Here is a 13,919-nt window from a genome sequence, read left to right as displayed (position 1 = left end):
AGAAGCAATGGAGCTCTCCATGTACTGGAATGAAGAGGTCAGACTCTCAAGCTGGTGACTCAGGTCATGAGAATAGGAATTCAATTTTTGGTTCAGCTCTTCAAACTGCCTTGCCTCCTCAATCTGCTTATTGGCTTGCCCAAGCAACAATTGTTGCAGCATAGTGCTTCAGTCAGGTTCTTGGGCTTGGTAGGTCTGAAACATTGGAGTGGGACACCATTGAGTCTGGAAACCTTGTTGCTGGTGCATGGGTGCATAATAGAACTCACTGCCTTGAAACATGGTTACTGACTCGAACAGACACTCGGTCGAGCACAGGCTCGAGTTGATGGTCGAGTCGACTGGGAAGTGTTGTCTATTTAGATCCGGCGTCTGACTCGATCAGGTGCTCGATCACGACTCGGTCGAGTGGTGGTCGAGTTGATGGTCGAGCTGGCACCTGAAACTCAATCACAGACAAGCAGGAGAAGAAACAAGAGCAGTAGTGAACAAGTGGTTATACGAACTTAATCTTAGACTAATATGGAACCTAAATGTCACAAAAACACACTCAAATGGGCAACGACGCCAAATTGAAACAAGTATTTATTATGGTGGTGAATGATGATGAATGTATGCAATGGTGAGATATGAATGGAATGATGGATGGGTGTTTCAATTCCCCTTATGCTGTTGCAGTATAAGAGGTATCAATCCTAAATGAGTTTGTGAACAATTAAGATATGCATATGAATCTAAGTTAAGACAAATGTGAAGATTGTTTGTCACTAACAATCCTAAGATGGAAATGTAAAATGCAGAAAATAAACTACAAGAACTAAGAACTAGATGCAAATGAAACTGAATGATTGTAACAGTAATGAAGCAAGAACAGAAGTAGGAACTACTACTAATGAACTAATGCAAGACAGGTAATGAACTGAAAACTAAATGAATGCAACTAAAATGAAACCGGAATGAAACAGAACAATCACAAATCATAAACAAGAATTCTGGGGATGAACTCGAGCAAGCACTCGACCGAGTGTAGGTCGAGTACAGGGTCGAGCTAGAATAATCCGGAAAACAGAGCAATGCTAGAAAAACAGAGCAACACAAGAACGAATAAAACAACAAGCAAGCAACAGGATTAAGACTAAGATATCAATAAACAAAGAAGGCCTTGAGGAGGGATTCATGGGCTAGACTAATGAATGAGGCTATCACACTTTGGCCAACAAATCTCAAGCAAAGCTTTGAGCTAATCTCTAGACACATTAATCTAAGACAAGCTTCTTCCACTCTCATGGCAAGAATCAATCAAACCTATGCCTCTCTAGACTTTTTCTCACAAAGTAAAGAATCTACACAAGCAGGCATTAAGAAATATGTCCCATACCAAGCAAAACCTCTAATCTCTTAGCAAGCAAGATGGTAAGCTCTAGATCTAGCCTTATCTATGCCTCTTAAACATTGGTGTGATGCTAAGAAGCTTAAGATCAGATCCTACCCTCTCAGATATAGGATCAGCATTAAGAACATCTACCCTAGAAGAGATCTACAACTATCAAGCTTGACCAAAGCAAACAAACCTCAAACAAAGCCTAGCCTAACCCATCCTCAAGATCCTAAGGAAACTACTCACAACAATACATGATGAACAAAGTCAAAAACCCAGAAAATATTGAAACTTGCATTATCAGAAAGATGAAACAAATATCTTCAATATTAATGAAAGGATCAAACTCAAATTCTCAATATTAAAAAAGTTATGAAACCAACAATATTGAGGAATTTAGTCTTTTTCAAGTACAAAATCTAAGAAAAATAAAAGTGCAAAAGGAATAATTCCCAAAAGGGTAAAACTAGGTTTTGAGAATATCTAAAAAGCTGGACTCTTTTGGTGGCTGCAGGTACAAGGCTTTATATAGGAGGGGAGTGGAAGCCCTAAAAATACAAAAAGTCAAAGTAGTCAACAGCTCGGTCAACTCGACCAGTGCTCGGTCGAGTGGCTTGGTCGAGCTGGCTTCTCTCGTGCAATCTCCACTCGGTCGAGTCCTCCTCAGCACACGGTCGAGTGTCTAGTCGAGTGTGCGGTTGAGTTGGACTCTGGACCTTGGTTCTTGAGCCTTAACTCCCTTGTTTCCTCCTCATGATTGCTTCACATCTCTTCTCCATTGCTTCCATGCTCCTTAAGCTCCAAAATCACCTGTTTATGCATGAAAAGATGCAAATGCAATGCAACCAAACTCTAATGCATGATTAGTGCTAAAGCTACACAATAATGGCCTAAATGGATAGCAAAAGATGCAGAAGATGTGAATAAACTAAGGGAAAACAAGGTAAAATATATGAACATCAGATCTTTCCCACCATCTCCGGTTTCTCTGCAGCCTCTGGCTCTGTGCTTGCCACAATCATATCAAAAGGCATAAGAGGAAGCGGGAAGGCACGCTAGGTATGCAGCAAGGTGGACAAGGGTGCTTCAGATGTTGAAGCAAGAACCACAGGTTGGCAGACTGTCCCAAGAAAGGTGATCCACAGGAATATTGTCGATTGTGTTACCATTGTGGAGAGGAGGGGCACATCAGGCCTTTCTGTCCTAAGTGGAGGCAGATGATGGAGGGTGCGGATCAACCAAAGGGAGGACCGGGTGCTCAACCCGAAGTTTAGTTTGGCTTCTGTTTCTTTTTATTTCAACTATGTATTTTCGTTTGGAGTTGCCAATGTTTATTTCACTTAAGGTTTTAATAAAAAGGAGTTATTTGGTTTTTGGAAATTTGTGGATCTTATGGAAAAGGAAATCGCTCGGGAGTTCTATAAATGGAAGGTTGCCATACATAGAAAGTTTCTAAAAATGAAAAGTTTCTAAAAATAGAAAGTTATATGAATAGTTAGAACTTGTATATTAGTGAAGAGGGTGTTTGTAAACACCAAAGTGTTTGAGATGTTAGTAGTGAGGCCTGGGGGTGGCCATGGCAGTGGTGATATTCTTGGAGAGGATATGGTGTTGGTAGGACATTGAGATGTTCTACGCGGATCACGGGGGGTGATCACGGTTGGAGAAATGCTTGTAGACTTTATGACCGTTTGCTATAAGGACGGGGGGTCCTGAACAACTCATGAGGAAATAGGGGTTCTCCTGAGGGGAAGGGGGTTCCCTAGATACTGATAGCTCGAAGGACTGTAGTCCTGAGGGTGGCAGAGGAGATGGGGGTTCTCCAGAGGAGATGGGGGTTCTCCTGGTACCGAGATCTCGAGGGTAACAACCCGAGGGTGAGACGGTATGGCTCGAAGAGGGGGGGTCTGAGAGTGTGATCGGTATGGCTTGAAGGTTGCGACTTAAGAGCAGATGAGTTGGTGGAAAAAGTGTCAAGGACATGGGGGTAAGCAAGGTAACCGGATGTGGATTTATGAGATTGATGGGGGTTCAATCTCAGGGTTACGGTTGAGATCGGACGCAGATCTTGGGGTTGATGGGGGTTCAATCTCGGGGTTTACTATGTGTTGACTTGGAGGGTCATGTGTATGATGGTCAGGGGGACCACAGTGGTGATGATTGGGAGAGTATGGTTTGGATTGACCGGTGGGGTCAGGACTTTGTTCACCGGTGGGGTCGGGATTGTGTGGACCAGTGGTGTCATGGTTGTGGCAGACCAGATGGTTGGATGGTGCGAACCGTTGTGGCGGTGGTTGGATGAGTTTTGCGGTCTAGTGGCGGTGTGTTGCAGATTCGAGGACAAATCTTTTGTTAAAGGGGGAGAATTGTAACACCCGCGAACCAATTTCTGGTTATTCGGAAGGGGTGTCGATTGACACCAAGGGGAGTGTTGATCGACACCATCAATGTTTGGTTCGACCAAGTTGTTTTTAATTTTCGTTTCTGGTTTGTCTAAACTCGACCTAGGTCGTGAAAAGAGGTTATCTTGGCCGTTCTAAGAGAAAAGAGAGAATTCAATGATCGGCTTCGAGCAGAACGTGTCTGCGGGGTCGGTGTCGATCAACACCATGTGGGTGTCGGTCGACACCATGTTTGGGCCAGTGTCGATCGACACCTACCTGGTGTCGGTCGACACCAACTTGTTTGATTCGTGATTTCCTGGTTTGTTGTGTTTGTCACTAAGTATTTGTGATAATACTTACGCATCTCAATTGTTGTTTGTGGTGCAGGTATGTGATGTGGAATCATAGCGATGAGGAGGAAGATGATCTAGGGTCTCGTTTGTGTGTTGTTGGATATATTGTTTATGTTGTAACCTTAGATAGAGTTATGCTAGGTTGTTGGATAGGACGGTTAAGAGTGTTATTATATTGATGTGTATTGGTTTTGTATTATTGGTATGTTTCCACTATGCTCAATGGTTATTGTTGGTTTAATGATGAGTTGTAGTTTGAATTGGCTAATTAAATAGTATGGAATATTTAATTATGTATTGTATTTATTATAAAAAAAAACGGGTCAGATCGTTTCAAAACTTCACTTTTGGAACAAATAATATGTTAGCAATTTTGGGTAGGCAAAACCGTGTACAAAACCGAACATAATTCATGAATCCAAACATCAACTAATATTTTAAAGTACTCGAGTGACAATAATAATATGAATTTGGTTTGAAACAATATTGTTTATTTAACCCATGAATCAAAGTGTAAAGTGGCCACTAAATAGATGACATTCAAATTCAAAGTGTATAGTAGTTGCATGTATGGATGCATTTGACAAATATTTATTTTACCAGGAAATTATCTTTTTCAACTTCAGTTTCCACCTAGGCTTCTCTTTCTTCAACAGTCTATTTGTTTGGGGTAAAAAAAATTACAGATCATGTAAGACCAATAAGGTGATCCATTGAACTAATGCCCACAAATAAACTAATTTTAAGATAATTTTGTCTTTATGCTTCTGTTAAGTAGCCACGATATCATTCTTGTACTTAAAACAATTAGCAAATTATACGTCGTACTCAAGAAATGAATGCAAAATCGAGTTGGATGGTGTTGGATGAAGTCTCTCCCAATTTGACATTCGCTATGTTCAAGACCCTTCTTGTCTAATTTCTTATCTGCTTCTCCTCTCTTCTTTACATCAAACCAATTTTCTACATCAATTGCTTCAATTAAGAACTGTCAAGCACGAAAGGTCATATATATTCTTGGAAAAAAATCATTTCAAAGATTAGAAAAGAGTGTTCATATCATAATCCACTTTGGGAATCAATACAACAATCCTATCACTAAAATTCAAAACGTCATTTAGTTAAACACAATTCTACTCACCAAAGTCATGTGAAACACAACTTAAGTAGAAATCTGAGGAAACATGACCAAAACATATCAAAAAGCATAAACAGAACAGAATGACAATCAATGTACTTTTTGAGGGCTTTGTAGAACCACTACAACAAAACATGTAATTACCGACTACAAAAACAGTCACTATACAGTCGCAAACTACCTAGTAACGACTGATTGGCAACTGACGTCCATAGTCGCTAAACAGAGCATCGCTTAAATAATCATTCGCTAAAGAGTTGGCACGGAGCTACTATTTGGCGACTGATAGTTTTGGTCGTTGTTCCCTCGCCAAACAGTCACTATAAGTGGCGACTGGATTGCAACGCTTTAGCGACTGATTTGGTTACTCATTTGCGACTGTTTTTAGTTACTGATTTGTGTACGTTTTGGTGATTGTTCTATGACTGTTTAATTATCGATTTATCAGGTTTTCAAAAAAAAATCCGGTAAAATTGAATTATTTGATTTTGTAATACCAAAACTGATTATGAAAACTATAACTAAAACATAACAAACATGTAATTAAACAAAGACATAAGTTTCAACATACATAAGTTCTAGAAAACATCCAAACAACCATTCATAAGTTCTACAAGCAGTTTCAACATACAATAGTACAACCATTACAAAAGTTTTTAAGGTCATGAGGGAAGGAGGGATAGTGAAGGAACCTAACTTTGAACATCAGCAGGGTCAGGGTCATTGGTTTGAGACTCGAGGAAGGCGACATAGTTTGGGTTAGTCTTGAGGAAGCTCACCAAGTGTTTGATCTCTGCTTGTTGCTCAGATGCATCCCGTAACGTCTCAGTTGCAACCCGTGAAGCCTCAGTGTCAAGCTCTGCTTGTAGAGCTGCTTGTTGCTCTATTTTGCGGTTAGCTTCTTCAAGTTGTTGTTGCAGGATTGTGAAAGAAGAAAAGCGTCCAGGGACTTCCGCTTCTCGTTGATGTAACTCCCTAGACTTCCAACTCCAAAGTATGTTCCTCTATCGCTTATGAAAGTAGACTGCATAACAAAACAGAGAAAAAAAGTTACATAATTTCTTAACAATGAAAAACTTAATAGCTTATTAGAAAGAAGCAAAATTACCTGATGAAAGAGCTCATCATCCTCCTCTTGAGATAGCTCTGATCGACGTGAAGTACCATCAGAAGACTCGTCATTATCCAGAGCAGCCAACTTAGCTTCCCTTTTTTCTTATATGCCTCATGAACTGCTTGCACTTTCTTATCCACAAAGGTACCATTTTTTTTGGTATGAGTCTTGAAGAAAACTTCAGGAATAGTTGGCAGTCTTCCTAATTCCACTTCCTGAAATGTTAGACAATTAAAAGGATAGGAACCATCTGATGTAACTTATTAAACAATGAAAAGGTTAACTCACCATCCCTTCTTCGATTTGTAAGTAAGACTTCGGCCCTGATACATGCTTGTGAGGGCCAAGACCATTACCGTCAGACATTTGAGCTACTGAAGTGGTTGCACTCTTTGCCATGGCTTCTTCTGTGTTTCAATAGTCACACATTTCTTTCCAAATAGTTTTCTCAATCCAAGTCGGTTTCACTTGATCTCGCTGAGCTGCTGCCTTGGAAACCATGTCTTTCATACGGTTTTGAAAAATGGCATAGAACATTTCTTGAACCACACCGGTTAGTGAGGGATCCCAGATGTGTATTTTCTACAAAAGAAGACTAGTCTTAGTGATCAAAAAACCAAAAAAAAAAACTATAAATACAGAAATCAAATTGAAAGGATTAGAAGTTTACAACGAATTCCAAGAAGTATCTTTCTCTTCTTTGATTAGAAACACAACCCCAACTGTAATATGGCCCATCAAAATTGTTTGTAAACACTTTTGTAATCTTTCGGGTAAGTTTTGACTTGTCCTTACCAAACCTTCAAACACAAACAAATCAAAAGTAAATTTCTAATCAAACACAAACAAAACTTCAAACAGAAACAAATCGAAAGTACAAAATTCTTAAAATTCTAATCAAACACAAACACAAGTGTTCCAAACACAAACAAACCTAAAAATTCTAATCAATCCAATAAAATTCTAATCAATCTAATCAACTAAAAATTATAATCTTACCAAGTGGTTCCAAGCTCTAATGTGGGAGAGAGGACAGTGGTATACAACTCACGGCCTGGCTGGACAAGCATGTCATGCAAAGAAGCGAGTACATCAGCTGGGAGATTTGATTGCCTTAAACCATCATCCTCATAATCAGCTTCGTCTTCTTCTTCCTCATGTGAGTTTTGCGCTTAAGAACTATGATGTGATGCAGAGGCTGCTCGAAGTTGAGAAGAGGGTGGATGATGATTTGAGACGTGAGGAGACTGTCGAGGTAGAGGTGACTGTCGAGGTATATTCAAGACTTGAGGAGACTGTCAGGATGATTTGTGACTGAAGGTTGAAGAGACTCTCGAAGTTGACCGAGAATTCTGGTGGATTCGTCGCAGAGGCGAGAGGTTGAGGAAAAGGACGACTGATTGGAGCTTCACTGGAAAGGGATGCTCCACGAAAGCTCCACGAGTTCTGGAACAGATTTGTCGGAGGTGGATAAACTCTGTAAGTAGGTGTAGGTCTCGCTGGAGGCTGGAGGATTGAGACAAGAATTCCTTGAGAATCAGTGTTTGGGTCTCGTTGGTTCGCCCGCGTGAAGGCATACTGGCTGGGAATATTATAGAGTCTTTGTTTCTCCGTTTGTGAGGGTCTAGAGGTTCGATTTGAGGGGTTTCTTCTTCCTCCTCCTCTTTTCTTTACTCCAGCCATCAAGGGTTTACGGTTTCTCAATTGAGAGGAATTTAGATCTAGGGTTTTGAAGTTTCGTCTGAAACAATTAGCTGTTTCGTCTTGAAGAAGAAAAAACAATTGAGAAAAGAAATGAGAGATTAGGGTTTGTTCGGGGAAGAAAACGAATAAGAATTGGGCATTGGCCATTTTGTTATGGTCCAAATTTTGTTAAGGCCCAAATTAAATAAATCAGTTGCTAAATAGTAGCTCTTTAGTCGCAATTTTTAGCGATTGTCAAATTGGTCTCCATATTAGTCACAAATTGGCGGCTACACTGCGACATTATGCATCAGTCTCGAATTAGCGTCTAGTAGGCGACTGTTTTATTTTAGTAGCAAAACAATCACAATTCAGTCGCTAAATTTAGCGACTGTGTTTTAAGTTGCAACTTGCAGTCGGCAATTCCATGTTTTCTTGTAGTGAACCATCGCGTCACACAATCCGCCACCAAATTATGTACCCTCTTCACCATTAATACATCTTTATATCCTATTACGCTATACTTATCTATTATAATCTAGTTAGTGAATTATGCTTAAGTTTTCTTTTGCTTAAGTCTATGTGCTAAGTGTATATAAAGGCTCACTTGTACTCCTTTATTTGGTTAATTAGAAATTCACTTTACAAAGTTAATATGGTATCAGAGCACTAAATGTTTTCTCTGATTTCTCATTCAATCTTTTCTCAAGAACGTCTCTAACAAACTAAAGAAAAAACTAAAATCTCTGAATTTCATCATCGGATCTTCAGATTCTTCCTCTAGATCTTTGATTCATCGTTCCTCATCAACGATTCATCATTTTCTTCATCAATTCAGCTCAGATACAGCTCAAATTCAGCTCATATCAAAGAATGAGTACATCAACACATCAGATCGTCTTTGTCTTCGTGTTTGCCGTCTTTGTAACTGTTCTTGAGCTTACTGCTTCTGCAAATTTGTCAATTGATTGTGCTTTAGCTTTATGATTAAGCCACCATTGAAGCTTCTTTTCTCCATTTCTCATCTTCAGTTTCTTGATTCGTTCTAAAGTCGTGGTCGAGTGGTAATACTCGTCCGTCAACTGATCAAAATGAAAATCCTTACTTCCTTCATAACTCCGATCATGCTGATATGGTGTTAGTCTCCGGTCGTCACACTACTAGTGCTGACTTCCACTCATGGTGTCGGTCTGTGAGTATGGCACTAAATGTGCATAACAAGCTAGGATTTATTGATGGTACGATTACTAAACCACCTGAGACTTATCGTGATTATGGTTCATGGTCTAGGTGTAATGATATGGTCTCTATGTGGCTAATCTACTCGATTTCTAATAAAATAGGTCTGAGTATTTTGTTTATACCCATGGCTGAGTGTGTTTGGAAGAATATTATATTAAGATTCAAACAAGATGATGCTCCTCGCATCAATGAGATTGAACAATGCTTGAGTAACATTCAACAGGGATCTTTAGATATAAGTGCTTATTATACGGAGTTGGTCACTGTGGGGGAAGAGTGTTGCAATTACATTAAGGTTCCAGTATGTACTTGTGGTCGTTGTGAATGTAATGTCGCTTTGTTATGGGAGAAATTACAACAGCGAAGTTGAGTCAGAAATATTTTGATGGGATTGAATGAATCCTATGAAACTACTCGCCGTTATATTGTGATGTTAAAGCCTATACCATGAATTGAAGAACTTTTTCACATGTCACTCAAGATGAGAGGCAGAAGACTATTACACCAGCTTCCAAGGGTAACAATCAGGCTTCTCATGGCGATACTTCGATGCAAGATTTTTCACAGTCTATCGCATACACTGGCTCTTATGACAATAATGTCTATGCTGCAGTTCAGAATTCTTTTAGGCCATGTTCTTCTAGGCATGTGTGTATTCATTGTGGGCAGATTGGTCATATTGTTCAGAAGGTTTTTAAACTTCATGGCTATCCTCCTGATTATATCTTTGGTTACAAGAGTACCAATTCAGGCTATCAAGCGTCTCAAAGGCCACCGAGTTATCCTACTCAATCTTTTCAGCAGGGAGGACAATTTTCTCTTGCTTTGCGGCCTCAATCTCATGCTATTGCCAATGTTATGGTTGGATCTTCATTAGCTGTGGAGAATACTACATCAACTTACATTCCTCCACCAGCTGCAAGTGTTATTAATCTGGATGTTAGTCAGATCACCCATGACCAAGCTAAATCATTAATTCAACAACTCTCTGCTCATGTGAAGTCTTCAGAGAATCCGGTTCCTTCCTCAATGGTTGCGTCTATTACAGAGCTTAGTATTATGGCTGCACAATATTCTTCCCGTAATCCTATTTTCCACAATTTTTTCCATCTACTTCACTTCGTTTTGAAAAAACAAATTCACTTTTCAACATCAATGTCTTTCTGCTTTATCTAATAAACTTCCTCATGATAGTTGGATTATTGACACTAGAGCTACTAGTCAAGTTTGTTCTGACTTTGAATTGTTCAATGAAGTTTTGACAATCTCTGGAGTTACAGTCTCACTTCACAACGAATCCAGAGCGAATATTATGCATTGTGACACTGTGCATTTATCATCATCAATCATCTTGCATGATGTTCTTCATATTCTTTTTTTTTTAAAATTCAATCTTATATATGTTAGTAGTCTTTTACGGACTAATAACATGTCTGCTCATTTCTTCATTGATTCTTGTTATATACAGAAGTGTATTCAAGGATTGACGATTGGTAAAGGTGTACTTCTACACAATCTCTATATCTTCCAACCCGATGCACCCCCTGTCTTGTCACACTTTGCTGGATCCTTTCAAGTTGATAAAAATCAGTGGCACCAGCGTCTTGGACACCCATCTTCTGACAAGTTAAAACTCTTATCTGGTACCTTATATATATTAAAACTTAGTTTCAATAATGATTCAATTTGTCATGTTTGTCCTTTAGCTAAACAAAATTGTCTTTTGAGTCTAATAATCATAAGGCTTCAGTGACATTAGATCTTGTCCATCTAGATGTTTGGGGTCTTTTCTCTGTAGAGTCTGTTGAAGGTTATCGATACTTACTCACTATAGTTGATGATTGTACTCGTGTAACTTGGATATACATGTTACCACATTTTGTTTCTTATGTTAGTACTCAATATAATTGCAAAATCAAGGCTATTAGAACTGATAATGCTCCGGAATTGGCTTTCTCTGATCTGATCAATAAACATGGTATAGTTCATCAATTTTCTTGTGCTTATACTCCCTCAACAAAATTTAGTTGTAGAAAGTAAACATCAACACTTACTAAATGTTACTAGAGCTCTCTTGTTTCAGTCTAATGTTCCCTTATCTTATTGGAGCTTATATGTTTTTACTGCAGTTTTTCTCATAAATAGAATACCTTCCGCAGTCTTAGGAACTCTAACTCCATATGAATTACTTACTAAAAAGAAACCTCAATATTCTTTTCTAAGATCTTTTGGTTATCTCTGTTATGCTTCTACATTGCTTAAACATAGACATAAATTCAATCCTAGGGCAGATAAATGTGTGTTTTTGGGATAATCATTTGGTTACAAAGGTTATAAGGTAATGCATATTGTACTAATGTCATTTCTATATCACGAAATGTATTTTCCATGAAACAACTTTTCTTTTCAAGACCAACATGCCTGTATCTGATTTCTTTGATCATTTTGTTTTGCCTTTACATGTTTCTATAACGACTGATACTGCCCCTTCTATTCCTACATTGCACAATGATCCCATTATTGATCATGAATTATCACGTGCATCATCATCGTCTTAAATATCATCTATGCAATCTGATAATATACACTCTGGAGGAGCTACTTCAGATATTGAGACTACAGAGACGACAATGGTTTTACTGCACCGAAATGATCATCTATCGGATAAAACAACGTTCAAAAGAAATGCAGCCTCATTTTCCCACCTGCAAGAGTGTCAGAAGAGATTCTCCAGCAAAACGATGAGGAAATGGATAACTCTAGAAAGTTTTAGAAAGAGTACAAGTTCTAATATTGCATAAAAGAGAGCTAACAATGCTCTTATACTAACTTGTTAACAAACAATGTTAACTCATTATTTATTTGTCATTACTTGACAAACCTGCAACTTGTCAACTTTTTATTCGTCCTTCACGCGCCTGTAACTTCCACATCCTTATCCCAATTCCCCTCTACAGGTGCGCTTAATCCTCGTTTGCTACATTCAAGCTCCCCAGTTTAAAGAACCTTGACCAAAATTAAAGGTTCAAAAGCAGGAAACTTGCGCTGTAAGTTATACAAGAACTCCCAATTTTACCGATTCATTAGGTTAATACTTATAAATAATGTTCACTTCTTTTTTTTTGCTCTGAATCATTACAAAACGTGTAAAGATATTATCCAAAACGTGTAGCACAATTTTTTTTTTTTTGTATATTGCGTAATATTTGTAACATTGAAGAACAAAAAAAAAAACACATCCCGAAAAGCGACAATATATAAGTAAAGAGTGTTAAAAGTTAAAACGAACAATTAGGCCATACGAAGTAAGTGGAGTGGTAAAGCGTGACATGAGCACTCTAAAAACAAGCCGTTGTGTTAGATAACAACAAGTCTTATTTGATAAACAAGCGTAAGATTATTTATTCGGTTTACTATAAATAAGTTAAAACTTCCTTGTCAATGTCTATGCTCCTCCAAATCTTTTTTTTTTTTAATATGACGTTCTTGCTCTACCTCGTTATGTTCTTTCTCCTCTTAAACGAATTCGCAAGTGCAAAATCTTTGATTCGAGATTCTTGCGAGAAAGCTGCAGATAAAAACTCGAACATCAATTACGATTTCTGCGTCAAGTCTCTCGAAGAGAATCCGCAGAGCAAAACCGCACGTAGTCTTGACGGGTTGGTCATGTCATCGACGAAAAGCGCTTTGTCCAAAACATCGAGCATGAAAGAAACTGTGAGCAAGATTCTGAAGGAGAATAAATATGAAAAGTACAGTGAGAAACCGTTACGGGATTGCCTCGAGCTTTATTCTGATGCTAAGAATTCCTTGACCGAAGCTTTAAGGATAGCTAAATCGGGTGATTACAAAACCGCTAACGTGGATCTAAGTGCCGCTATGGGTGCACCACCCAGTTGCGAAGTTGGATTTAAAGAAGGAAAGAAACCTCTGAAATCTCCGTTTACAAAAGATAACAATGTTTTGTTTCAAATGATTTTGATTCCTTTAGCTTTTACATCTATGTTGAAATGAAACTACATACTTAAATAGTTAAATGCATTGTTAGGAATCCTACGTCTCATATACGCACATTTAGCGTAGTATATAAATGAGATGAACTATAATTTACTCGCTCAATCCTTCCCTATTACAAAAACCCCAAAAAAAAAAACTACTATTAAGTTTTTTTTTGGGCAAAACATACTTTTATCCATTCAATCAATTCCATAGAGAGATAAATAGTACAAGTTCATCAACTCCATGGTTGGATAAGAGACGTTAATCAAAAACAAGCGTACAACAACAATTAATAAGTAGATAGAAGAAGAAAGCATTAAGCTTTGTTGATAGATCCATAGAAGTTCAGAGACAGAAATTTAATGGCTGCGAGCGGACATGAGGTTACCTTCATGATGGAGAAAACATATCACACTCCTTTTTTAATAGGAAAAAAGATGGCTAGCTACATAAAGTATAGGTGAATACATAGTCACACATACCAACTATACTATTGTATATTCAACTACACAAAGTATATGTATTACATGGCCACATGCATGAGCTATATGACGTCATGTGTTCAACACCATAGACATACAATCTGGTACACTGATTGATTAATTCCGGTGAAAACCAGTGTTGACTC

At 38.3% G+C, this 13,919-nt stretch overlaps 1 pseudogene; it reads left to right on the top strand.

Annotated features, from left to right (window-relative positions):
- Positions 1–12,760: 12,760 nt before the first annotated feature.
- Positions 12,761–13,376, top strand: LOC104772933 (pectinesterase inhibitor 12 pseudogene; annotated as a pseudogene).
- The last annotated feature ends 543 nt before the right edge of the window (positions 13,377–13,919 follow it).

This window comes from Camelina sativa, chromosome 20 (assembly GCF_030686135.1).
Source record: "Camelina sativa cultivar CO46 ecotype springtype chromosome 20, ASM3068613v1".
Taxonomy (NCBI): domain Eukaryota; kingdom Viridiplantae; phylum Streptophyta; class Magnoliopsida; order Brassicales; family Brassicaceae; genus Camelina; species Camelina sativa.
This window is presented reverse-complemented; position numbering and strand designations above follow the sequence as displayed.